A 26,554-nucleotide genomic window follows, 5' to 3' on the forward strand; every position below is an offset into this window, starting at 1 on the left:
CCCATCTCGGTCAAAATAGACCAGGACAGTGGCCCAAACACTTTAGCCACATCAGAATCCCCTGGAAGACTTGTTAAACCACGGTGTGCTGGGCCCTGCCCCTACGTTTCTAATCAGTAGGTCTAGGGTGGGGCTGAGAATGTACGTTTCTAACAAGTTCCTGGAAGAGGATGATGGTGATGGTCTGGGGACTATATTTTGAAACCACTGGGGTAAGTTATGCTGCAGTAACAAATGACCTCCAAATCTCAAGTTTATTTTCCACTCATGTCTCAGGCCTGTCACGAGCCAGCTGCATCTCTGCTCTGTGTCATCTCCCCTCCAGGACCTAGTGATGTTCCAGTGACTGGAACATTGCCAGTCCCATGGCAGAGGGCAAAGAGGATGTGGTAAACGACTGGTTGGCTCTTAAACCTTTGGCTTATGTTTCATTGACTGAAGTAAGTCATGTGGCCAAATCTGATGTCAGTGGCAAGTGAGGGACTAAACAATTCTGTGAATAATTACACAGTCTACCACATTCCCCAATCTCACATTGGTTATCTCCTTCTCCCGCAGTAAATGAGCTCAAGTTTTGACTGGACAAATGGCTGCCCTGAATAAAAACTGAATTTCTCAGATTCTCCTGCAGCTAGGTATTGGCCAATTCCATTTATAGCCAATGGGATGTAAGCAGGATGTTGGATAGTCATTGCAGAAACCTTCCTGAAAGGAGAGTACATAATTGCCCTTTGTCTCCCTCACTCTCTCTTTTTTCCTTCCTTTCTCCATCCTCTTGCCTACAATGCTGATGTTAGCATTTTGGAGCATGAGATGAAGGCCATGCCTCTAATAGAAAAGATACAAGGTGTATGGCGCACCATACCAGCCCCACACTGCCTACCCACACTTCTAGATGAGAGAAAAATAAAATTCTATCTTATGTAAACCATTGTTATCTTGGGTTTTCTGTCCCTCACATCTGAAAATAATCCTAAGTAATACACCCTAAGAAAGGTTTTCTTCTGAAGTCTGCTCACCTCTGTCTGCAGCTTCTTATGTTCCACTCATCCATCCATTGGTGATTTTCTGAGCTTCTGAGCCTATTTCTTCCCTTCACACCCTTTTTCCTCATTCTCAGCAATGCAGATGGAGGTCAACTACAGCCTCGTTCATTCTATGAACATAGGTAAGACTATAGATGCATAGAATCTGATGGTGGGGGAAGTGACAACAAAAAGGGAAAACTTGTCTGGCTAGAACTTTCCTAAGGAACTTCCAAAATAGTCTTCATCACATAGCAACAAAGATGACAACATTCCTCTTTGTTGCCAAACCTTCCCCGGCAATTTGTGAACATTTCTGGTGTCTGGGTTTATGTGATTTGCATGCCACTCGATCCCCCATCTGCCCACAAGGAGAAATGATGAGGCGTAAACGTTTAGAGATGATTGTTAGAGGCTCATGGTTGCCATGCTCCTCTCCTCTACCTTTGTTCATAATTCCCCATCCCCTTCTCTGCGCTCTCTGTCAAGTCTTTCCCCACTCTGCCTGTTTTTGCCATCTTCACAATCATTGTTTCTTGTCCACATCTCCCCAAAGGCAGAGGGAGCAGCTGGAGAAGAGGAAAGAGGGGAGTGTTAACAAAATCAAAAGGCTGAAAAGGGAGAGAGGAATCAAATGGGATAAGGCCAGCCCCAGAGCTCAAGGGGCTCTTTCTGAAGTCAAGTCAGAGCCATCCACATTCAAGGCTTTGCCAGGACACAGTAAAGAGCTTAAGAAAGTAAACCAGAAGTTCCATCAACACACAAATAAGCTTCCACTTTAGTTACACACACATGGTTTGTAACTATAAATATGTATATATCTGGCTACTTTTAAGAGTGTTTCTCTTCTGATGGAGAGCCGTTTGTTGGGGGCATTTCACATGCAGAATCTATTGCACTAGACATCATCAGTCATCTAATAAAACAGAAAGTCCCAAGAGGACAATGGCTATATTTCTAAAAAATAAACAAACAAAAACTAGTTTTCATTGTCAAATAAGTTTGAGAAGCACCACATACAATGTTCTCCTAGAAATTCACAATGTAGGTTAACATACTAAAGGCTCTAAAAATTTCTGGAGTAAAGAAGCCCATTTATTTCTTCATATCCAAACTTACTGAACCATAGAATTTTTTCAGTATAATATCTATTAATATCTTATGAAATGTGTCCTTGGAACACAGCTTGGGAAACTGCCTCAAAAGAATAAAAATTTTATGTGCTACATGCTGCATTATTTTTTGTAAAAGGAGTTACTGCCACCTGTACTCTTGTAAATATTCATAACCTATTGATATTTCAGTGGGACCACATAAGAATTAAACAGAACAAAGCAGTGCTCAAAATCACATGCCAGTGGCACAAAACTCACAAAATTTGGTTTATTCCACTTGCCCAAGACTCAAAACTACACTGCAAGAGAATTAATTTAGAAGTAAAATAAATCAACTAAAATAAGTAACCATGATTAGAAATTAATAATAAAATAACAAGAGAATACACATCTGAAAGTGTCTAGATGTGGAAGAGACTGTGACAAGGAGGAATGATTTTGATCAAGTTATGCAAAAATAAAAAACACAGTGAGTTTGGAAGGATACAGTTCACCTTAAGTATGACATTAGCCTAGGGCTTTAGTGGCTCAGCATCTTTCTCTGCCCAGAGGCAGCAGGAACTAAAAAGAGCTTGGGCCTTAGAGGCCACTTATCCTCATAAAGCCATGAATTTACTGCTATTACAACATTTCCCAGATTGCACTGTCATAATTAGTTTTGGGTGGTTTACCTTATTATACTGTGTGATCCCTAAGGGCAAGTGTTACTTCTTCTTGCTCTCCCAGTCCCCAGTCTAGGCCTTCAAAAGTAGACACACAGTAGGCATTCAGTAATGTTTGTTGAACGAATATCCATGAGAACCTGGGATGCAAATGTATAACCAGGCCGAATCTCGGTGAGTTAATGGGACTGGGAGGGTTTACAACGACACAGATCATGTGACCATGTGACCATGGCAGGGGGTGGGGTAAAAGGAAGAGAGAACAAAGGCTTTACTAACTGAACAACAATTGTTGCCTCTGGAAAGGGGAGCTGGGTGGCTGGTGGTCAGGGGTGGGTGGGAGACTTATTTTTCATTCACAGCCTTTTGTTCATCTGGATTTTATCCCATGCTAAGGTAGTTCCTATTCAAAAGTTAATAAATAATATTTTAAAGTATCCATGAGTGACTACTGGAGTATGACTTCCTGAATGCTAGTAACTAAAGAGTCTACTTAAAAAATTTTCTCCTCTGCTCACTAACCACCATCTAGTATTGGAATAAAAATATTTATTGGTTGAATGGCTTATTGCTGGAATAAGTAAGAAGCGAACTGAATCCAATTCCTCCAGAGAAGGCCTCAAATCTACTTTTCCAGACTTCAGTCTTACCTAGTACAACCCTGCACTGAGCTATAGAAAACTCCTGCCATTCTCTGAGCACCTCACACACACTTCTGCCTGTGTTTGCACAGTCTCTGCCTGGAGAAGTCCTCCCCATCCTTAGAGGGTCAGCTCAGGTGCCTGGTCCCTTCCTGAAGGCTTTCCTGAAACCCTCAACAGCAATCAGAATTAATCCTCCAGTTTCTGTACCTCACCATTCATTTCATCTTATTTAATGTGCTTCATTAACACATAACTTACCACAGAGCTAGACATATGTAATCACCGCAGAGCAGTGCTCATATCTAGAGGCTGTGGAGCTATGGAGTAGTAGCTGTGTGCACAGCTGTCAAGCCAACCCCATAGGCTCAAATCCTGCTTCCACAGTGGAACTGGGACCTCCAGAGAGTTACCTTAGTTTTCCCATCTGTATAATGGTAGTCTTAGAACCCACTGCAAAGGGTTGTTGTGAGGATTAACTTTCTTTAGGTGAGACCTGAGACCGGTAGTAAATTTCAAACCCAGTAGTAAATTTCAAACTTCAGTGCGCACATGAAGTTCACATGAAAAATTCAGCTTCCAGGCTCCCTTCAGCATTTCTGTTTCAGTAGGTCTTGAGCAAGGGTGGCTTGGGAAAGTGCACTTAACAAGTGCCCCAGTCAATTCTGCACAAGGGCTCTCTTAGACTTGGATTTTAGAAACATTATACACAATCAGTGGTTTCTAACTTCTTATCTACATGTTAGAACCGCCTGGAAAAGTTTAAAAAAAAAACCCATATAAAGCCAGAGTCCCAGCCCCAAGATTCTAATTTAAGTTTTCTTAGGTTGACCTGGGATATCAACATTTTAAAAATACTTACCCACATGATTCTACCATGCAGCCAGGGTTGAGAACACTTGCACTAACTGTCTCCGGGTTGCTTAAAAATATCTACTTAAAGACATTAACATACAGCTGAAATGGATTCCCCTTGAAATAGATTATATATAAAACTGAAGGATTCTGAAGACTTGGCCCCTATCTAAATGAATTTTAAAATCAGAAAAGATAAATGTAATCCAAGTATACACTGGTCAAATGACCATTCCTCCTGCATTAGTTTGTCTTAAAAACTTATGAGACATGTCAGTTTGTGAGCCTCACCCAGCATCAGCACAGATCCATCAGGAAAGGGAAAGCAGTTGATTGGCAGTGATATTTGTAATGTACCTATTGTTTGATGCATGCAGTTCTTAACCTGGAACATTTTTGGAAGTCCATGGTTTATTAACTGCTATGAGAGTTTTAGGCACGTATTCTCATATTTAACAATGATAAAAAAGTATTTATGTTTTTACTTGAAAAGAGCAAGCAAATCAATCCCACCAAGACACCAATCTTTGTATGTATACATCCAGGAAACCAAATTTCTAAAGATTGTCATTTTTGATTCTGTAATCTTCCAAGAATTTCAGCAAAAACAGACTAAAGTAGAACATGAAATAAATCATCAGGATAAAAGGGCAAAACTGTTAAGGACCAACAGATTTTGTTTATTTTAAAGCCAATCTGAAATATCCTGCTTTTAAGAAAAATAAGACTTAAGGTAGGACTTCCCTGGTGGTCCAGTGGTTAAGACTCCGCGCCTCCACTGCAGGGGGCATAGGCCTATCCCTGGTCAGGGAAGTTCCACATGCCTCGCAGTGTGGCCAAAAAGAAAAAAAAAAGACTTAAGGTAGACAGCAAGTAATGTGTGTGTGAAGTGGACAATACTGTTCATCAAAATGAGCCATTCTAGGAACCTAATGGCAGTAAAAACTATAAATGTATAAGAACTAAAGAACAAGTCATTTATAGAGACCTATCTGGAGAGAAAATGATGTGATTACAACAAAGTGAGAATAAAATTTTTCCCATTGTGGGTTTTCTTAGAATTTCAGGTATAAAATAAGACATGAAACTGTCATCAATGAGATAACAATTTGGCTCAAATCTGAAAAATTATACACACACTTTTTTTTTCACAATATGCAGGAAACAAGCCCCTGAATTGAGTATAGTAGCAGTTCACGCATTTGGAATCATGAATTGAATCATTCCAGACTTCAAAACCAAGCATTCTTTTTCAGAGAGCTGTTTTTGGATTCATTATGGGAATACTCTGCAGTCAAATCTTGTGTGTGACATTAGTCGTTTTGTAAAAAGCCCACATGGTCATCTCCTGGATTTCTATTGTACTATATTCTCTAGAATATTCCTGGGACTTCAAAGTCAGTGAAGCATCATGGAAATACCATATTTGGGCAAGTAGTTCTTCACCCAGCACTTTTATGTACAGCCCCCAAGCTTGTCAACACCAAGACACCAAATCCCCTTTTTACTCTAATCTCAATGCCATGTGTCTTCAAATATTTAGCAATAAAATATTTAAAAGATTTTCCTTTTCTCTTCATACAAATACCCTCACCCCTCATGCCAAAGAAAACTTAATTTTGTGACTTTTGATGTCTAAACCACTAGAACTGATGACTTCTGGAAGCCTCAAAGGAGAGACCATGGTGTGTGTACATGTGGTCCACAGCCATCACCATAGATTCCAACGCAGGCTCGTGAGCCTCAAAGGGCAAGTGTAAACAAAAGTTTCTCATTAAACCTGAGTCTAGCATTAGTAAGATTGTCCAAAGATTACATTTAAAGATAACTAAAGTGTTACTATATTCCTTTGTGCAGCCCAGCCATGACCCTAATTAATGTGTCTAAGGTGGACATGTATTTCTTCAAGTAATGGGTGGTTTTGTTTGGACAATTAGACCAAGCTGACAAGGAAATTTTCCAACAAACCAAGTCATAAAAAGTACATTATTCAGCATTATTATGAGTTAAGCAGTATTTATTACCTGAACTTTACAATACTCTATTATCAATCATTACCTGCCATTAAGGTATGTTAACATGAGATCAAAGAGAGAAGCCAAGCTAAACAAACAGTCATGTCTACAAGTCACTTTAGTGCTGTTCATTTAAAGAGAGGCAAATGCCTTGAACTTAAGGATGGACAATTTGCATTTAGCCAGAAGATGCAAATCAGTTGCACTGTGGCAAGGCAGTGATTATATAAATTCCATGCTTGTTATTCAGTTGACAAGACAAAGCTGGTTTCCAGGGAATTTCTAAAAGAAAAAATGTAATCAAAGTAAAATGTATGATACTAAAGTCCAGTTTAGATGGGTGCTAGTAAAGACTCACTGCTGCATCAATTCTCAGCAACAATGCTGCCTTGGCAGTCACTAAAAATGATATCAACTGAATGGATCTAAAGAGGAGACCGAATGTTTTTAGCAAAGTTGTAAAACCTTGGCAACCACCTCCTGAACAAACACTCTGAAAGCTCAGAAGTCTAAGACAAGCTTACAATGCCCTGACTTTAAAATATATTCATGTCACCACTTCTTCCTTCTTACTCTGGAGCCAAAAGCACAAACAAGATTTCTGGAAGGTACCCCTTTGAAAGTACATTCCTCCTCCTTCATTCCAGAAGCACTTGATACCATCCTTTCTGAAATAAAGCTCTTTCATTAATGTCCGTTGGTTTCCTACCCCATGTCCTATAGCTGATGTTCAAAATTCAAGAGATGTTCAACTTCAGCTCAAATTTATCTACAAATATCTGGAAAAATTCTTTAATACTTCTTGTTATACAAAATACAGGAAAGTGTCTGAGGATGAGACATCCTTTCAAGTCTATATCTACTTTTTCTGACTGTCTAAGGTGGACAATATACATCATGGCAAAGGAAAAGATGCCACATTCTTATTTCCTTTACATTTAACATTAGGCAATCCAGCAGACTTAATGTGACATTTTTGCTTATTGTAGAACACTAGTGGACAATCATTTTCCAAGTTATGTTGCTTACAGGGATTCTTAAAAGTGACTAAATAAGCCACTTAGGACCAACCCCTAGCCAATCAGCAAAGTATACTGAGCACCTCACTGCAATGGGGGATCACAATAGGACAAAACTTGGCCTCCATCTCATGCGGTGCAAGACTATATACATAGAAAGAGGGCTAACACCTTTGGCCAAGGGTGGGAGAAGCAATGAGAGCACAGGGAGGAGTGGATGCCATGGGGTGGTGGGTGAGCCACTGATCATATATTCATTCAATGCACATGGGAACAGAACTCTGAGTTAGCCACTGGGCAGGTAGGATGCAAGCTGGGATGGGTAGACTTCAGACAAGCGAACAGGGGCAAGATGCAGCCATTCTCAGTGGTCCAAGGACTTGAGCAAAATTTCTATATATATATAGGTGACCCTTCCTTTTCTTCCCAGAGAGCTGGGTTATAGGAACACATATGGCATAAATAGACCAATCTGACAGCTGTAGAGAGGATTTGCGTGGGCCCTGAGGAGGGATTTGTAAGTTTGAAATGTATGTTTGGTACCAAATTGTGAAAGTGAAGGCCAGGCTTAGAAGAAGGAAGTTGATCCAGTTAAGTAGCGCTTATCCCTGTTGGTTTCTAAAGAGGGGAATGACATGAAGAAGATGGCATTTAGGGAAGATTCATTTGGTGGGGAAGTATAGGGGAGGCTGGAGTATGGAGGCTGGAAGCCAGGAGACTAAACCGGAAGTTATCATGTCAGCCATCTCTACAGGGATGTGGCATGGGGACGTAGGAGGTTGTGAATGGCAATGTGTAGAAAACTGGAAAGAACAGAGCAATGACGGAGAGTATCCCAAAGCTTGGAGCCATCGCTGTGTGTGACAAACATGAATGCTGGGGTGCTAGAGTAGTGATAACTGATCGTCCCCTAATTTTCATTCTCCCTTTTCTCCTTTACTAACAGAACCCTGAATTTAGAGGCAACGTTGCAGAATGGTTAAAATCACACATTTTGGAACCAGCCTGTGAGGGTCTGAATGTCATCCCTATCACTTACTATCTGATGACCTTGGGTGAGTTACTCCACGTCTCTGTGCTTGGTTACCTTATCTGTAAAATGGGAATAATTCTAGTTCTTATCTCATGGGGTTGTTGTATGTCAACACGTGCAAAGCTCTTAGAACAGTGCTTGGTTCCAGGAAGCACCATGTAAGCATCAGCTGTTATTATTAGCTGAGCACATGGCCCGACCACTTCCAGCTATGTGCAGCTATATGGCTACATTATGGTCATTAGAGTGTAAGCGGAAGTGATGTGTACAGCTTTCAGTGAACCCTTGTATGGTCCCACTTCCCCCTCCTATTGGTAGGATTATGGACATGATGAGACCATGAGAAGGAAGCTGTGTGTTGCTAATGCTGTGACCTGCCATGTCAGCTCTAGGCTGCTTATGCTCAGATTACTGCCTGAGAGAAATGAACCTCTATCTGATTTAAGCCACTATTATTTGAGGTCTTGGTTATAACACTGACCTGTATTCAAATACATACTGATAATTTTTCTGAACATGGATGAAGCCTCTGGGGGACCTCTGTATTACTGCAAGGGGGCTTGTCTCCAGGACTTGGCTGCTAGAGGTGAAGAAAGACTCCCCACCTGCCACTGCTCAGAATGATCTGGGGTTCCCATCTGTCTGTCTGTCCATAGCAATTAGACTTTTAGCTCACTTCACCCAGCTCGATTCACCTGCAGAAGAGGGCAGGACTGTCCCTGCTCCTTGGCACCCAGGCTGGGAGACAGCTATGTGCTTCCTCTCAGTGTGTCTTCTATACTCATTTTAACTTGATTTTCATCCACATAAAAATATTGGTGTTCAAGGATACCACTGTGACTCATCCATGTTGTCACCTATTATCACCAACGGCCGTGGCTGAATTGCTAAGAAAATGATGCAGCCACAAAAAGACAATGGGAGAGGTGGCACTGAATGTGAGGTGGTGGTGGGACATACAAGGAAATGGCCAGCTACAGTTGGAGATGTTATCTGAATTTAGGAGAGAATATGGGGTCATGTGATACAAATAGAGTGTGCTCTTGGCTGGCAATTTATAGCTACCCCCCAAAACCCAGTGGAAGAGACTTAGAACTTTAGGGAGAGCAATCCCATTCCTTCTAGTCACACAGCCAGGGTGCCCACCCAGATACAATTAGCTTGCATGTCTTGAAACCACGCCAAGTAAATTCCCCATCCAATCCTTCCTCACTATGACTGCCATTTGAAACTCACTAGTGAATTATTTGATCCAGCCTCTCCTTGCTCTAAAACCTTCACTGGACCTACACAGCATTTTGTTGTTGTTGTTGTTATTGTTTTAAGTGGAAACAACTAGGTTAAAGCTGAAGATCTCAAAGTCCTCTATGATCTGATACCAATATTTCATACTAACTTTAGCTCACATTTCTTCCTTTACAAAACCCATATTTTATTCACATCAAGCTGCTAACTCTTCCCTTTTTCCTGTCCCTTTGAGGTTCTTTATACCATTCCGTTTTTTCTGGAATGACTATCCTCCTGCCCCTGATTTCTCACCACTGAAATCTAATCCATTCTTCAATAAACAGATGAAATATTTATCCTCATGAAAGAGCTCTGGTCACAGCCAGCCGATCTGTCTGATTTCCATCGTTTTAGATTTCTCTTGTCTTAATTTCACATGCTGCCTCAAATTATGTATTTGTTAATGCCCTATACCTCCTACCATTTTGTAGGAAGCCCAGGATCTTAAGAGTCCTTTTCTGATTTCCTCACACTGCATGGACCAGTGCCTCATACATCTGTTGAAACAGTGGGCTTGTGATGAGCACAGGACACTACAGGAATAATGGAGTCCTTCTTTTGGATTTTGCATAAGACCCTGCAAGAAAGAAGCTTTTTACTCCTTTATGGAATAGTTAAACTGGATGAATGTAAGCCTGAAGATTCTACATGAAGGAAGGAAGCATTTGGAATGAAGGAGAAAAGCAATAAGGCTACTACTTAGAAAGAGAATGAGGGAGAGAAGGCAAGCCAAGGACGTCATGTAGGTCAATGTGGTCACAAAGACAGCTCCAGCCTCAGGCTTCCCCAGATCTGGGACCTAGTAAGTTTCCTTTGGTGTTTGAGGCAGGTTCTATTCCTTGTGAATAAGAGTCCTTACCATTTACACATGCTGACAGGCTTATAGTATTTTGAAGCATATAAGATAAAGTTACCCTGAACACATTCCTGCTGTGTTTCTCAACATCTGTGAGGCACAACATATGTTCTTCTAAAAACTCTCACTATCCTGCTTCACTTAAGCTGAGGGTATTTGATAAACACATCAGATTGTTTGAAAAGTGCTTATTATCCACCCTATCAATTACTGATAAGGGACTTAAATTTCATGAAAAAAATCCATAGACCAGTGAGGCCATTACACTACCTATAACTGCACTGTTTCTCAACCCCCAAATTAGTGGGATTTCTGAACCTCTTGACCAATTCAAATGTCACATTTCTAATGGCCCAGTAAAGTACCCTGGTGTAGTTCTACATGCCTGAGAAACCAGAGGGCAGCTTCTAATACATGGGTCTTCTGCCTCTAACTAAAAGGAAACACTTATCCCCAGAAATCCTGTATATCATTGCAGAGAAACCAACTTCTGCTCATGCTGCCGAAGATTTCAGAAGTGCTATGGTTGCAAATTCATCAGTCATGAGTGCAGATTCTAAAAGAGGACAGGTCACACACTCTTCACACATTTTATTTTATTTTAACATCTTTACTGGAGTATAATTGTTTTACACTGTTGTGTTAGTTTCTGCAAGTGAATCAGCTATACCTATACTTATAGCCCCATATCCCTTCCCTCTTGCATCTCCCTCCCACCCTCCCTATCCCACTCCTCTAGGTGGTCACAAAGCACTGAGCTGATCTCCCTGTGCTATGCGGCTGCTTCCCACTAGCTATCTGTTTTACATTTGGTAGTGTATATATGTCAGTGCTACTCTCTCACTTCGTCCCAGCTTACACTTCCCCCTCCCCGTGTCCTTAAGTCCACTCTCCACATCTGCGTCTTTATTCCTGTCCTGCCCCTAGGTTCTTCAGGACCTTTTTTTTTAGATACCATATATATGTAGTAGCATACAGTATTTGTTTTTCTCTTTCTGACTTACTTCACTCTGTATGACAGATTCTAGGTCCATCCACCTCACTACAAATAACTCAATTTTGTTTCATTTTATGGCTGAGTAATATTCCATTGTATATATGTGCCACATCTTCTTTATCCATTCAGCTGTCGATGGACACTTAGGTTGCTTCCATGTCCTGGCTAGTGTAAATAGTGCTGCAGTGAACATTGCGGTACAAGACTCTTTTTGAATTATGGTTTTCTCAAGGTATATGCCCAGTAGTGGGATTGCTGGGTTGTATGGTAGTTCTATTTTTAGTTTTTTAAGGAACCTCCATACTGTTCTCCGTAGTGGATGTATCAATATACATTCCCACCAACGGTGTAGGAGGGTTCCCTTTTCTCCACACTCTCTCCAGCATTTATTGTTTGCAGATTTTTTGATGATGGCCATTCTGACAGCTGTGAGGTGATACCTCATTGTAGTTTTGAGTTGCATTTCTCTAATGATTAGTGATGTTGAGCATTCTTTCATGTGTTTGTTGGGAATCTGTATATCTTCTTTGGAGAAATGTCTATTTAGGTCTTCTGGCCATTTTTGGATTGGGTTGTTTGTTTTTTGGATGTTGAGCTGCTTGTAAATTTTGGAGATTAATGCTTTGCCAGTTGCTTCGTTTGCAAATATTTTCTCCCATTCTGAGGGTTGTCTTTTTGTCTTGTTTATGGTTTCCTTTGCCGTGCAAAGGCTTTTAAGTTTCATTAGGTCCCATTTGTTTATTTTTGTTTTTATTTCCATTTCTCTAGGAGGTGGGTCAAAAAGGATCTTGCTGTGATTTATGTCATAGAGTGTTTGTTCTGCCTATGTTTTCCTCTAAGAGTTTCATAGTGTCTGGCCTTACATTTAGGTCTCTAATCCATTTTGAGTTTATTTTTGTGTACGGTGTTAGGGACTGTTCTAATTTCACTCTTTTACACGTAGCTGTCCAGTTTTCCCAGCACCACTTATTGAAGAGATAGCTATCTTTTCTCCATTGCATACTCTTGCCTCCTTTATCAAAAATAAGGTGACCATATGTGAGTGGGTTTATCTCTGGGCTTTCTAGCCTGTTCCATTGATCTATATTTCTGTTTTTGTGCCAGTACCATACTGTCTTGATTACTGTAGTTTTGTAGCATAGTCTGAAGTCCAGGAGCCTGATTCCTCCAGCTCCGTTTTTCTTTCTCAAGATTGCTTTGGCTATTCGGGGTCTTTTGTGTTTCCAAACAAATTGTGAAATTTTTTGTTCTAGTTCTGTGAAAAAAGCCATTGGTAGTTTGATAGGGATTGCACTGAATCTGTAGATTGCTTTGGGTAGTACAGTCAATTTCACAATGTTGATTCTTCCAATCCAAGAACATGGTATATCTCTCCATCTGTTTGTATCATCTTTAATTTCTTTCATCAGTGTCTTATAGTTTTCTGCATACAAGTCTTTTGTCTCCTTAGGCAGGTTTATTCCTAGGTATTTTATTGTTTTTGTTGCAGTGGTAAATGGGAGTGTTTCCTTAATTTCTCTTTCAGATTTTTCATCAGTAGTGTAGAGGAATGAAACAGATTTCTGTGCATTAATTTTGTATTCTGCTACTTTACCAAATTCATTGATTAGCTCTAATAGTTTTCTCATAGCATCTTTGGAATTCTCTATGTATAGTATCATGTCATATGCAAACAGTGACAGTTTTACTTCTTCATTTCCGATTTGGGTTCCTTTTATTTCTTTTTCTACTCTGATGGCTGTGGCTATAACTTCCAAAACTATGTTGAATAACAATGGTGAGGGTAGGCAACCTTGTCTTGTTCCTGATCTTCGTGGAAATGGTTTCAGTTTTTCACCATTGAGAACGATGTCGGCTGTGGGTTTGTCATACATGGCCTTTATTATGTTGAGGTAAGTTCCCTCTATGCCTACTTTCTGGAGAATTTTTATCATAAATGGTTGATGAATTTTGTCAAAAGCTTTTTCTGCTTCTATTGAGATGATCATATGGTTTTTCTCCTTCAATTTGTTAATATGGTGTATCACATTGGTTGATTTCATTTACTGAAGAATCCTTACATTCCTGGGATAAGCCCCACTTGATCATGGTGTATGATCCTTTTAATGTGCTGTTGGATTCTGTTTGCATCTATGTTCATCGGTGATATTGGCATGTAGTTTTCTTTGTGACATCTTTGTCTGGTTTTGGTATCAGGGTGATTGATGGTGGCCTCGTAGAATGAGTTTGGGAGTGTTCCTCCCTCTGCTATATTTTGGAAGAGTTTGAGAAGGATAGGTGTTAGCTCTTCTCTAAATGTTTGATAGAATTCGCCTGTGAAGCCATCTGGTCCTGGGCTTTTGTTTGTTGGAAGATTTTTAATCACAGTCTCAATTTCAGGGCTTATTATTGTCCGTTTATATTTTCTATTTCTTCCTGGTTCAGTCTTGGGACGTTGTGCTTTTCTAAGAATTTGTCCATTTCTTCCAGGTTGTCTATTTTATTGGCATAGAGATGCTCGCAGTAATCGCTCATGATCCTTTGTATTTCTGCCGTGTCAGTTGTTACTTCTCCTTTTTCATTTCTAATTCTGTTGATTTGAGTCTTCTCCCTTTTTTTCTTGGTAAGTCTGGCTAATGGTTTATCAATTTTGTTTATCTTCTCAAAGAACCAGCTTTTAGTTTTATTGATCTTTGCTATTGTTTCCTTCATTCCTTTTTCATTTATTTCTGACCTGATCTTTATGATTTCTTTCCTTCTGCTAACTTTGGGGTTTTTTGTTTTTCTTTTCCTAATTGCTTTAGGTGTAAGCTTAGGTTGTTAATTTGAGGTGTTTCTTGTTTCTTGAGGTAGTATTGTATTGCTATAAACTTCCCTCTTAGAACTGCTTTGGTGCATCGCACAGGTTTTGGGTTGTCGTGTTTTCATTGTCATTTGTTTCTAGGTATTTTTTGATTTCCTCTTTGATTTCTTCAGTGATCTCTTCGTTATTTAGTAACATATTGTTTAGCCTCCATGTGTTTGTATTTTTTACGGTTTTTTTCCTGTAATTAATATCTATTCTCATAGCGTTGTGGTCAGAAAAGATGCTTGATACAATTTCAATTTTCTTAAATTTACCAAGGCTTGATTTGTGACCCAAGATATGATCTATCCTGGAGAATGTTCCATGAACACTTGAGAAGAAAGTGTATTCTTTTGTTTTGGATGAAATGTCCTATAAATATCAATTAAATTCATCTTATTTAATGTGTCATTTAAACCCTGTGTTTCCTTATTTATTTTCATTTTGGTTGATCTGTCTATTGGTGAAAGTGGGGTGTTAAAGTCCCCTACTATGACTGTGTTACTGTCGATTTCCCCTTTTATGCTTGTTAGCATTTGTCTTATGTATTGAGATGCTCCTATGCTGGGTGCATAAATATTTACAATTGTTATATCTTCTTCTTGGATTGATCCCTTGATCATTATGTAGTGTCCTTCTCTGTCTCTTGTAATCGTTTTTATTTTAAAGTCTATTCTGTCTGATATGAGAATTACTACTCCAGCTTTCTTTTGATTTCCATTTGCATGGAATATCTTTTTCCATTCCCTCACTTTCAGTCTGTATGTCTCCCTAGGTCTGAAGTGGGTCTCTTGTAGACAGCATATATATGGGTCTTGTTTTTGTATCCATTCAGTCAGTCTATCTTTTGGTGGGAGCATTTAATCCATTTACATTTAAGGTAATTATCAATATGTATGTTCCTATTACCATTTTCTTCATTGTTTTGGGTTTGTTATTGTAGGTCTTTTCCTTCTCTTGTGTTTCCTGCCTAGAAAAGTTCCTTTAGCATTTGTTTTAGAGCTGGTTTGGTAGTGCTAACTTCTCTTAGCTTTTGCTTGTCTGTAAACGTTTTAATTTCTCTGCTGAATGTGAATGAGATCCCTGCTGGGTAGAGTAATCTTGGTTGTAGATTTTTCCCTTTCATCACTTTAAATATGTCCTGCCACTCCCTTCTGGCTTGCAGAGTTTCTGCTGAAAGATCAGCTGTTAACCTTATGGGGATTCCTTTGTATGTTAATTGTTGCTTTTCCCTTGCTGCTTTCAATATTTTTTCTTTGTATTTAATTTTTGATAGTTTGATCAATATGTGTCTTGGCATGTTTCTCCTTGTATTTATCCTGTATGGGACTCTCTGCGCTTCCTGGACTTGATTGACTATTTCCTTTCCCATATTAGGGAGGTTTTCAACTATAATCTCTTCAAATATTTTCTCAGTCCCTTTCATTTCCTCTTCTTCTTCTGGAACCCCGATAATTCAAATGTTGGTGCGTTTAATGTTGTCCCAGAGATCTCTGAGACTGTCCTCAATACTTTTCATTCTTTTTTGTTTATTCTGCTCTGCAGTAGTTATTTCCACTATTTTATCTTCCAGGTCACTTCTCCTTTCTTCTTCCTCAGTTATTCTGCTATTGATTCCTTCTAGAGAATTTCTAATTTTGTTTATTGTGTTGTTCATCACTGTTTGTTTGCTCTTTAGTTCTTCTAGGTCTGTATTAAACATTTCTTGTATTTTTTCCATTCTATTTCCAAGATTTTGGATCATCTGTACTATCATTACTCTGAATTCTTTTTCAGGTAGACTGCCTATTTCCTCTTCATTTGTTTGGTCTGGTGGTTGTTTACCTTGCTCCTTTATCTGCTGTGTATTTCTCTGTCTTCTCATTTTGCTTGACTTACTGTGTTCAGGGTCTCCTTTTCGCAGGCTGCAGGTTCAGAGTTCCTGTTGTTTTTGGCATCTGCCCCCAGTGTGTAAGGTTGGTTCAGTGGGTTGTGTAGGTTTCCTGGTGGAGGGGACTGGTGCCTGTGTTCCAGTGGATGAGGCTGGATCTTGTCTTTCTGGTGGGCAGGACTGCATCCGGTGGTGTGCTTTGGGGTGTCTGTGAACTTATTATGATTTTAGGCAGCCTCTCTGCTAATGGGTGGGATTGTGTTCCTGTCTTGCTAGTTGTTTGGCATGGGATGTCCAGCACTATAGCTTGCAGGTCGTTGAGTGCAGCTGGGTCTTAGTGTTGAGATGGAGCCATCCGGGAGACTTCTCACTGATTGATATTACGTGGGGCTGGGAGGTCTCTGGTGGTCCAACGTCCTGAACTCAGCTCTCCCACCTCAGAGGCTCAGGCCTCACAGCCAGCCAGAGCACCAAGACCCTGTCAGCCACACAGCTTTTGGGAAGTCTGAAGTCTTCTGCCAGCCTTCAGTAGGTGTTCTGTACGAGTTGTTCCACATGTAGATGTATTTTTGATGTATTTGTGGGGAGGAAGGTGATCTCCACGTCTTACTCCTCCGCCATATTGAAGGTCCTCTCTCTTCACACCTTTTAAAATGAAGTTGAGGAACAGTACCCACCACCTGGCATTATGTCAGTAAAATCTAGGAGTTGTATAATTTTCAGAAGGCCAAGGGGAAATGCCTCTAGCTAACTCAGAAATAGAAATGGCTATACTGTTGCAACCATAAGTCAGTTAATGGATAAAGATACTTTTTTTTTGCAACATTATTTCAGAAGTCCTTTTTGTTGTCCCAGATTTAAACCAAGACATATTCATCAAGTCTGTACCAATATACAGCTGATGGTTCTGGAAGTTATGTTGTGAAATGCTCCCTTACAGGAAGTTCCAACATATCAGTGGAAGGCAGAGTAAAAATTCTCTTGGGAAGAAATTCGTTCACCCCTCTAGGAATCACAGCCTAAAGCATTCACACCATTAGAAGAGCCTACAATCTGAAAACTGCCATGTGATTTTTCTGAGCATTTTCTTAGGAAGATGGAAGAGGCATCAGTGTCTCTCCATCTGGTTCTATCCATTGCACCAGATCCCTTGAAAATTTTGAAAATAATAAAGAGTCTGAAAATCTAATCAAACTAGACACCCAGTAGCCAGTAAGTGACCCCAGTTGGGTAGGTAATGAAACTTAACGGTATATTGAGACCCTGAGGTGACTTCTGACCACACCAGTCACCATCAAAGCCTGTAATTCTTCTTGTCTTTCATGGCTTGTTGGGGGAATTTGTGTGTGTGTGTTTGTGTGTGTGTGCAAAATTTGGCCTCACTTAAGTTTATCAACAGTTGATTATTGATGATACTCTTCAGATCTTTTTCTAATACTTCATAGACATCATGCTTTCTGAGATCCCAAGGATACTATCCAGTTTTGAAGTGTTCCATACTCACAGATCAATCAAGGAAAAGCATGAGGGCAGATTTAGGGAAATCTTCCATTATTTCAGTGTATCAAATATCAAAGGAACATAAAGATATGTGAGGTTACACATTCCAAGACCATATTACCTTATTAGAAACTAGCTGGGTAACTTTAAGCAACTTAGTTAACCTCTCAGAGCTCTAGTTTCCTCATCTGTACAATAGGAATAAAATACTTTACTCACCGAACCATTACAAGGGTTTAATAAGACATAATACACATGAATGCGAATAGCACATTGCCTGGCAACCAGTGATGTTTTAGTAAATATGGTTGCCATGTGTCTGGTTTTAAACCAGACAGTCCAGTATTAGAGTTTTCTTTCTGAGAAATAGATTAAGACCAGACATATAAATGTAAATATCAGTAAGTGCTATTATTACTACCATGATATGTCTTATGCATGAATTCTGGAGCTTCCTCTCACTAGGACAGTTTGCCATGAGGAATGAGAGAGAGCACACTCCACCAAGACATGCTTCAAGCACAACCACATGGGAGAGCCCAGTACACACTTTGCCAAGTACCAAATTCCATTGCCACTGTGAGCCAGGTGCAAGGGGTGGGCCCTGCAGTTGTTCTTAATGTTTCCTTTTACAGGTACAATTACTTACAGTGTGTTTCATTTCATCTCCTTTGTGGTCCTTTCCAGTAAGAGATATTTGGCAGTTTAATACTAATGAATTGACTGCTTAAAAATTAAGAATATTGAGTTTTTAATTCAATTCCCAAATTGCTTAAGAAACAAGTCAATTTTTTTCCAGTAAGAAATTTATTTTTACCAAAATTAACAATTTTTGTCATTAATTCACAGGCGTTCTGGACAGGTCAGCACAGTAACTCCTGTGTCCACGTTCCCTTGAGTTTTGCCCGAAGACCTCTGCTCAGGAAAGCCCAAATGGCCTATTGTTGCTTGCAGGTGGCACCCCTCCATAAGATCAAAGTGTGATCATGACCTCAATGCCCACTTGAGATAGAAGTCTAATCAACTTTGCTGGCCTGGGTGATACTTACCCAATTAGGATTACATGTCATTTCCACCAAAGAGAGACAAGCCTTGTTGAACTTCTCCATTGCCTACTGGAAAACCTGTGCCACACTGTTGGACTCAACATCCTGAAGTTGCTTTCTAGAATGTCAAACATATATTGCTTTCTAACCTAATTTTAACACACACTTCAGTTTCTTTCCAAAGGCATCTCACCTGATAGTGCTAGGCCCCTGATTATCCTCAAAATACCAGAGACCTCAAATGCTCTCTCCCCAAGAAGAATGTGACCTATAGAACAACCACACCCCAACTGAAGTTTTAAACACTTCCCAGGAGTGAAGTCGAGATTTCCAAAGGATATGAGGTTAGGCCCTTACAGTCTGTACTGAACCCAATCTTGGGAGAAGATCTCCTTTCTCAGGAAAAGACTGCTCGCTGAGTTGTTGCCTACAAATGTAGCACTGATGTCCATGACCATGTGCCTGTGCTCAAGCTTAGAAGAGTGAAGTTGAATATAGTTCCCCGATTCTGTGGTTCTCCTGCCACCGTAAGTTCTTATGTCCCATGATTTGATTGACCCAATTTAGACTAAGTAGTTTGAACAATTAATTGCTCAGGGTGACTGTGGATTCATGGCTTTAATTGGGATGAAGGAGGTTTTCCATATGGCAAATATTTGAGGCATTCAACAATTATACAAACTATCTACATTCAGTTATCCTTCAAAAAGGGCATTTTATGAAGAAAGTGTTATTTTAGAATCTGGCATCATGCCATCCTTAGTTCTTCCACAGAAGTGAGGGAAGAGTAGTGTTTTAGTAAGTTCGAGCTACTGTAACATAATGCCAAAGACTGGATGGCTAAACCATAAATATTTATTTCTCACATTCTGGAGGCTGGGAGGTCTGAGATCAAGGTGCCAGCAGATTTAACATCTGGTGAGGGCCTGCTCCCTCGTTTGTAGATGGCAGCCTTCTTGCTGTATCCTCACATGGCAGAGAAAGAAAAAACTCTGGTCTCTCTTGTTCTTCTGAGAATGACACTAATCCCATCATAAGGATCCCAAGCTCATGATCCCCTCTAAACTTAATTACCTCCCAAAGTCGCCAGATGGGGGTTGGGGGTTGGGGCTTCAATATATGGATTTGGGGGGGACACAAATAATCCGTAACAGATAGAGAGGAAAGAAGGCTGGAAGCTACATTTGGTGGCTTAGACTGTATTCTTTTTTATTCTAACGTAATTTGATTCACATTTTATTATAAGAGTAATACATGCCCATTATAGAAACATATTGAAAATATTTTAAAAGGATGATTTAATCAAATCACATAGCTTTTTTTTTTTAACTTCAGGACTTCTCAGTCCTTTAATATGCAAATACATGTTACATCAAGAATACTTTTCCACAGACCACCTATTCACTGTTCCAAGAAACACAGCTTAGGAGATGCTACTCTAGGGATGCTCATAGTTTAGGACATAATTTTACACTATACTAACAATTAATTTTTGTAAATTCTTCCTTGGGAATTATTTTGCTGGTGAGGTGCAGCTTGAGAAGGAGATAGAAAGCTACAATACACACCACTGAGTAAAGAGCACATGGAGAGCCAGAAGTAGGATGAAGATGAAGACAGGAGACGTCTGGTCCCAGGATGACAAACATTACTTGCTTTATAACTGGCCCAGGCATGTACTATCTTTGCAAATAAATAAGCTCATATACCGTGCTGTGCCTTGTACTGTATCCTGCTTTCCCTCATTTACATGTTCTTCATCCCTTCACTTCCAAAGCCCATTGTGGAAAAAACTCCACTCTCCATATACTTGTTGGGAATTACATGTTAAATACAAATAGTCCTAATGTCCAGTTCAGGATTTCCATTTCTACGCCCTTTTTTAAACTTCACCTTTTGGAGGGTGACTCTCTCACTATTTGATGCAAAATAGATCTCTTGTTTTTTCTTTTGGTAGCATATCAGAAAGTCTTACAGAATATGGTCCCATGTTCTCTGTTTTACGATTCTTCACATCTACATTTTCTCTGACTTTCTTAACTTTCAAAGAGACTGCCCTAAATAGATGTCTCTGCCTTAACATTTGGGCCAGCAGTTCTGGTGACCCTACCTCTAAGAGGCGCACTATCAATACCACAAGTTCACATCTGCGAAGTCACTTCCATGTGCCTGACACTGTGGTAAGCAAGTTACATAGATTATCTCATTTAATCCTTACCCAATCAAACCAAACCAAACCAGATGTTTGCAATCCCCTTTCTACAGATAAGGACGCCTAGGCTTGGCAACTTTTCCTAATTTCACAGTGATAGAGCAGGATTTGAAGCCAGGGCTTTCTGACTCCAAAACCCATGCTTTTACCTGTTATCCTCATAATCATAGTCTACAGCAATGCTTTTCAAAACTTGGTCCCTGAAACAGCAGCAGCAGCAGCACTTGGGACCTTGTTACAAATGTAAATTCTCAGGCCCAACTCTAGACAAATCAAAAACTCTAGAGAGAGAGACCTTCAAGATGGTGGAGGAGTAAGACCTGGAGATCACCTTCCTCCTCACTAATACATCAGAAGTACATTTACATGTGGAACAACTCCAACAGAACACCTACTGACTGCTGGCAGAAGACCTCAGACTTCCCAAAAGCCGTGTGGCTGACAGGGTCTTGGTGCTCCAGCAGGTGTCAGGCCTGTGCCTCTGAGGTGGGAGAGCCGAGTTCAGGACATTGGACCACCAGAGAACTCCCAGTTCCACATAATATCAAACGACAAAAGCTCTCCCAGAGATATCCATCTCAACAATAAGACCCAGCTCCATTCAACAAGCAGCAAGCTACAGTGCTGGACTCCCTATGTCAAACAACTATCAAGACAGGAACACAATCCCACCCATTAGCAGAGAGGCTGCCTAAAATCATAATAAGGTCACAGACACCCCAAAACACACCACCAGATGCAGTCCTGCCCACCAGAAAGACAAGATCCAGCCTCATCCACTGGAACACAGGCACTAGTCCCCTCCACCAGGAAACCTACACAACCCACTAAACCAACCTCACCCACTGGGGACAGACACCAAAAACAACGGGAACTACGAACCTGCAGCCTGCAAAAAGGAGACCCCAAACACAGTAAGTTAAGCAAAATGAGAAGACAGAGAAACACACAGCAGATGAAGGAGCAAGGTAAACACCCACCAGACCAAACAAATGAAGAGGAAATAGGCAGTCTACCTGAAAAAGAATTCAGAGTAATGATAGTACAGATGATCCAAAATCTTGGAAATAGAATGGAGAAAATACAAGAAATGTTTAATATGGACCTAAAAGAACTAAAGAGCAAACAAACAGTGATGAACAACACAATAAATGAAATTAAAAATTCTCTAGAAGGAATCAATAGCAGAATAACTGAGGAAAAGAACGGAGAAGTGACCTGGAAGATAAAATGGTGGAAATAACTACTGCAGAGCAGAATAAACAAAAAAGAATTAAAAGTATTGAGGACAGTCTCAGAGACCTCTGGGACAACATTAAATGCACCAACATTTGAATTATAGGAGTCCCAGAAGAAGAAGAGAAAAAGAAAGGGACTGAGAAAATATTTGAAGAGATTATAGTTGAAAATTTCCCTAATATGGAAAAGGAAATAGTCAATCAAGTCCAGGAAGCGCAGAGAGTCCCATACAGGATAAATACAAGGAGAAACACGCCAAGACACATATTAATCAAACTATCAAAAATTAAATACAAAGAAAAAATATTGAAAGCAGCAAGGGAAAAGCAACAATTAACATACAAAGGAATCCCCATAAGGTTAACAGCTGATCTTTCAGCAGAAACTCTGCAAGCCAGAAGGGAGTGGCAGGACATATTTAAAGTGATGAAAGGGAAAAATCTACAACCAAGATTACTCTACCCAGCAAGGATCTCATTCAGATTTGATGGAGAAATTAAAACCTTTACAGACGAGCCAAAGCTAAGAAAATTCAGCACCACCAAACCAGCTTTACAACAAATGCTAAAGGAACTTCTCCAGGCAGGAAACACAAGAGAAGGAGAAGACCTACAATAACAAACCCAAAACAATTAAGAAAATGGTAATAGGAACACAGATATTGATAATTACCTTAAATGTAAATGGATTAAACGCTTCTACCGAAAGACATAGACTGGCTGAATGGATACATAAACAAGACCCGTATATATGCTGTCTTTAAGAGAGCCACTTCAGGCCTATGGACACATACACACATACTGAAAGTGAGGAAATGGAAAAAGATATTCCATGCAAATAGAAATTAAAAGAAAGCTGGAGTAGCAATTCTCATATCAGACAAATTAGACTTTAAAATAAAGACTACTACAAGAGACAAAAGGACACTACATAATGATTAAAGGATCAATCCAAGAAGAAGATATAACAATTGTAGATATTTATGCACCCAACACAGGAGCACCTCAATACATCAGGCAAATGCTAACAAGCATAAAAGGGGAAATCGACAGTAACACAGTCATAGTAGGGGACTTTAACACCCCACTTTCACCAATAGACAGATCATCCAAAATGAAAATAAAAAGGGAACACAAGCTTTAAATGATACATTAAACAAGATGGACTTAATTGATATTTATAGCACATTCCATCCAAAAACAACAGAATACACTTTCCTCTCAAGTGCTCGTGGAATATTCTCCAGGATAGATCATATCCTGGGTCACAAATCAAGCCTTGGTAAATTTAAGAAAATTGAAATTGTATCAAGCATCTTTTCTGACCACAATGCTATGTGACTAGATATCAATCACAGGAAAAAATCTGTAAAAAATACAAACACATGGAGGCTAAACAATACACTACTTAATAACCAAGAGATCACTGAAGATATCAAAGAGGAAATCAAAAAATAACTAGAAACAAATGAAAATGAAAACATGATGACCCAAACCCTATGGAATGCACCAAAGCAGTTCTAAGAGGAAACTTTATAGAAATACAATCCTACCTCAAGAAACAAGAAACATCTCAAATAAACAACCTAAATTTACACCTAAAGCAATCAGAGAAAGAACAAAAAAAACCCAAAGTTAGCAGAAGGATAGAAGTCATAAAGATCAGATCAGAAATAAATGAAAAAGAAATGAAGGAAACAATAGCAAAGATCAATAAAACTAAAAGCTGGTTCTTTGAGAAGATAAACAAAATTGATAAACCATTAGCCAGACTCATCAAGAAAAAAAGGAAGAAGGCTCAAATTAACAGAATTAGAAATGAGAAAGGAGAAGTAACAACTGACACGGCAGAAATACAAAGGATCATGAGCGATTACTGCGAGCATCTCTATGCCAATAAAATAGACAACCTGGAAGAAATGGACAAATTCTGAGAAAAGCACAACGTCCCAAGACTGAACCAGGAAGAAATAGAAAATATAAACGGACAATAATAAGCCCTGAAATTGAGACTGTGATTAAAAATCTTCCAACAAACAAAAGCCCAGGACCAGATGGCTTCACAGGCGAATTCTATCAAACATTTAGAGAAGAGCTAACATCTATCCTTCTCAAACTCTTCCAAAATATAGCAGAGGGAGGAACACTCCCAAACTCATTCTATGAGGCCACCATCAATCACCCTGATACCAAAACCAGACATAGATGTCACAAACAAAGAAAACTACATGCTAATATCACCAATGAACATAGATGCAAACAGAATCCAACAGCACATTAAAAGGACCATACAACATGATCAAGTGGAATTTATCCCAGGAATGCAAGGATTCTTCAGTAAATGAAATCAACCAATGTGATACACCATATTAACAAATTGAAGGAGAAAAACCATATGATCATCTCAATAGATGCAGAAAAAGCTTCCTACAAAGTTCAACACCCATTTATGATAAAAACTCTCCAGAAAGTAGGCATAGAGGGAACTTACCTCAACATAATATAGGCCATATATGACAAACCTACAGCCGACATCGTTCTCAGTGGTGAAAAACTGAAACCATTTCCACTAAGATCAGGAACAAGACAAGGTTGCCTACCCTTGCCATTGTTATTTAACATAGTTTTGGAAGTTATAGCCACAGCCATCAGGGAAGAAAAAGAAATATAAAAGGAACACGAATCGGAAAAGAAGAAAACTGTCACTGTTTGCAGATGACATGATACTATACATAGAGAATTCTAAAGATGCTATGAGAAAACAACTAGAGCTAATCAATGAATTTGGTAAAGTAGCAGAATACAAAATTAATGCACAGAAATCTGTTTCATTCCTATACAGTACTGATGAAAAATCTGAAAGGGAAATTAAGGAAACACTCCCATTTACCACTGCAACAAAAACAATAAAATACTTACCTAAGGAGACAAAAGACTTGTATGCAGAAAACCATAAGACACTGATGAAAGAAATTAAAGATGATACAAGCAGATGGAGAGATATACCATGTTCTTGGACTGCAAGAATCAACATTGTGAAAATGACTATACTACCCAAAGTAATCTACAGATTCAGTGCAATCCCTATCAAACTACCAATGGCATCTTTCACAGAACTAGAACAAAAAATTTCACAATTTGTATGGAAACACAGAAGACCCCGAATAGCGAAAGCAATCTTGAGAAAGAAAAACAGAGATGGAGGAATCAGGCTCCCAGACTTCAGACTATGCTACAAAGCTACAGTAATCAAGACAGTGTGGTACCGGCACAAAAACAGAAACATAGATCAATGGAACAGGCTAGAAAGCCCAGAGATAAACCCACTCACATATGGTCACCTTATTTTTGATAAAGGAGGCAAGAGTATGCAATGGAGAAAAGACAGCCTCTTCGATAAGTGGTGCTGGGAAAACTGGACAGCTACATGTAAAAGAGTGAAATTAGAACAGTTCCTAATACCATACACAAAAATAAACTCAAAATGGATTAAAGACCTAAATGTAACACAATAAAACTCTTAGAGGAAAACATAGGCAGAACACTCTATGACATAAATCACAGCAAGATCCTTTTTGACCCACCTCCTAGAGAAATGGAAATAAAAACAAAAATAAACAAATGGGACCTAATGAAACTTAAAAGCCTTTGCACGGCAAAGGAAACCATAAACAAGACAAAAAGACAACCCTCAGAATGGGAGAAAATATTTGCAAATGAAGCAACTGACAAAGGATTCATCTCCAAAATTTACAAGCAGCTCATGCAGCTCAACATCCAAAAAACAAACAACCCAATCCAAAAATGGCCAGAAGACCTAAATAGACATTTCTCCAAAGAAGATATACAGATTCCCAACAAACACATGAAAGAATGCTCAACATCACTAATCATTAGAGAAATGCAAATCAAAACTACAATGAGGTATCACCTCACAGCTGTTAGAATGGCCATCATCAAAAAATCTGCAAACAATAAATGCCGGAGAGGGTGTGCAGAAAACGGAACCCTCCTACACCGTTGGTGGGAATGTATATTGATACATCCACTATGGAGAACAGTATGGAGGTTCCTTAAATAACTAAAAATAGAACTACCATACAACCCAGCAATCCCACTACTGGGCATATACCCTGAGAAAACCATAATTCAAAAAGAGTCATGTACCACAATGTTCACTGCAGCACTATTTACGCTAGCCAGGACATGGAGGCAACCTAAGTGTCCATCGACAGCTGAATGGATAAAGAAGATGTGGCACATATATACAATGGAATATTACTCAGCCATTAAAAGAAACGAAATTGAGTTATTTGTAGTGAGGTGGATGAACCTAGTGTCTGTCATACAGAGTGAAGT

At 39.4% G+C, this 26,554-nt stretch overlaps 1 long non-coding RNA gene across 1 annotated transcript in view; it reads right to left on the bottom strand.

Annotated features, from left to right (window-relative positions):
- The window catches only part of LOC309662610, a 592,813-nt gene that overhangs the window by 28,407 nt on the left and 537,852 nt on the right, over positions 1-26,554 (bottom strand). The gene's annotated exons all lie outside the window — the stretch shown is intronic.

This window comes from Balaenoptera physalus (assembly GCF_965194825.1).
Source record: "Balaenoptera physalus genome assembly, chromosome: 6".
Taxonomy (NCBI): domain Eukaryota; kingdom Metazoa; phylum Chordata; class Mammalia; order Artiodactyla; family Balaenopteridae; genus Balaenoptera; species Balaenoptera physalus.